Raw genomic sequence first — 2781 nt, forward strand, 5'->3', positions numbered from 1 at the left:
CTCTGGCGTCCCAAGCCAGTTCTTAACCATCACCGGCCCTCGGTAAATATTTTAATAAAATAATTTTTCGCCTATATTTAAAATTTAGTATTTCGCTAATAACTTTATTTTGAAAATATACAGTGAACTGATTGCCATATTGGTGGATTACCACTGTCTGTTGCTTTTTCTTTGTGGAAAGGGGAAAAAAAAGATGAAAGAAAATCTTTTGTCCATTTAATAGCAGTTTTTGGCAAAAGCTTTTGGAGAGGAAATGGAAACTGTTACGTAAAGTAAAATTCTAATTATCTGTATCTTCTAAAATTTGTCCTCATTAGAATATATTTTTCAAGTCACTTTATTCTAAAAAAAAAAATAGGGTGACTTTGTAAGTTCTTAATGGAACTGAGGGTTATCAATAAAAACTATAAATATAAGTTCTTTTCATTTAATAGTTTTTAGGTGTCAAAGTGGTATGCATATTACATCCAACTGTTACCTTGTGTTTTAAGGTTTCACTGAGAATATTACTATTACTTCATTATGCTTACATAGTTATAGCTGCTGCTTCTAAGATTATAAATTATTATTAAGCTCCTTGGTAACATTAGCAAAACTCAGGAATCCCTCAAGAATCTTGAATTCTGTACTGTACAGATAATAAAGAAGGATAGGGATGAGCAATATAAACGTGTGTGTCCATTATTCTGCTCTTAGAATTGTTCAGCGGGGATATTGTATTGGTAAGACTGGTTTTCAAATATGTTTGTCTTTCTAATTTTCTTGTTAAACTGTTTAGAATACAGAAAAGTATAAAGGAGGAAATTAATATCACTTCTAATCCTACCAGTACAATGAATTTTTAGGCAAAATTTGTGCTTCCCTTTCGGAATCTTTCCTACCTCCTTATTTCCTCAGTGGGAAGATGACATATACTACTTAGAGTTGTCTAGGATTAAGTGGAGTATTATTCATACATGTTTAGAAAAGAACATACTAATGTAGAATTAGTTCTTGTTTATTATAAAGCTTTTATTCCCTTGTAACATTGCTTGTAGTTGAAGTTGATTTGATTATTTGATTTTTAAGATTCCCCTTAAGATATGAATGAAGACTAAGAAAGAATAATTGTGATTGTGAACAGCTTAACAAATAAATTGTCCAGCTCAGTGGGTTTCACAGTGTGGTCCAAGGAATCCTGGAGATTGCCTAGATATTTTCAGAGAGTCTGCAAGTATAAAATTATTTTTACAGTAATACTGATATGTTCTTTGCCTTTTTCACTGTGTTGACATTTGTACCAGTGGAACAAAAGCAGTGGGTAAAACTTCTGGCATCTGAGAACTAATCAGGTCAGAATGCCATAATATATTAGTAGTAGTCATTATATTTTTCACTGGCATGCACTCACAATTAAAAAAAAAAAATCAAAAACCAAAAAAAAACTTGCACCTAAATGCACTTGAAGAAGTAAACACTTTTTTCATCAAATCTCAATTTTTGTACACATCATTTTAATATACTGTGACAAATGGGAATTATGCTTAAAAACACTTTTTTGCTGCCATATTGAAGTCATGGTTGTCTCTAGGAAAAGCATTTTGTGTGATTATTTGAGTTGCAAGTTGGACTAGCCACTTTTTTCATGAACATTTTTATTTGATAAGCTATGGTTATTCAGACTTGGGTATTAGGCTGACATTTTTCCGAAAAATAAAGTGAGCAATGATAAAATTCTAGTTTTCAAGTGAAAATTAGAATTTTGGAAGACTTCTATCAGCCCCTGTGCTCTTAACAGCTTCCCAATATTTAAAAGATTTTTCTGATGATATTGGCGATGTTAGTGAACATTTTTTTTAATAGTATGTGATGAAATGTGTCAACATTTGAAGAGCTGCATAACTGTGAAGCAGTCTTTTCCAAGTGACCAACATATGATATTACAAAATCATGCTTGGTAAGAAATCCTTCCAAAGTTCTGGCTAGACCAGTGGATTTTAATGTTACAGAGAACATAAAGTTTATTGACAAGGTTTCTCATTCCAGTATATTGCAATCAGTTGTCAAGTTTTGGTGTAGTATTAATGGCAAATACCCATATGTATCCCAAAAGGCCATTTGAAAATATTCCTGCTGTCTGGTTATCATTCACTTTTTTCTTCTTTGTGTTATTCATTTTTCCATGCTTTCCTCTGAGTGTTTAACATCACTTTTGATTTATTTTGTTTATGTTTTTTGAGGGGAAGAGAAGAATAGAAACCATAGATAAATGTGAGGCATTGTTTTCACATTCTTTATCTTGAAATTTGTTATTAATATAGAATCATTTTAGGTTTAATTTCTTTGTAGTCTTTGAGTAGTCCATTCAACTTTGAGTCACAGTAATCGGTTGGGTAATTTATTTTTTTAAGCCTATTTTTGGTTTTAATACTTGTTTTGTACACCTGATTACACATCTGTAGATAGATTTCATGTGTGTCCAAGTTTTGGCATAACCTTAAAAGAGTGGATTTTTAATAGTTGACTTTCAAAATTTTAAGGTATGTGGTAGCTTTCCTATAGTGAAGCTATGGACTTTTTCCCATATCAAGTTTAATAATGTCTCCTTGACCTGAGAATTTGGTGTGTTGTCTCCCTTCAGTAGATACTTTTCCAAAACAAAAGTTACTGGGTAATGTTCTTACCTTCCCAGAGAAAGCTGTTCCTTTTTCATGGTTGTTTAAGAACAATTATAGCAATTCTTGTTAAACAGCTGTTTTTCTAAACCTCATGTCATAGGACAGTTCCAGATTTTTAAGGGTT

This window comes from Hipposideros armiger, unplaced genomic scaffold (genome assembly GCF_001890085.2).
Source record: "Hipposideros armiger isolate ML-2016 unplaced genomic scaffold, ASM189008v1 scaffold_51, whole genome shotgun sequence".
NCBI lineage: Eukaryota > Metazoa > Chordata > Mammalia > Chiroptera > Hipposideridae > Hipposideros > Hipposideros armiger.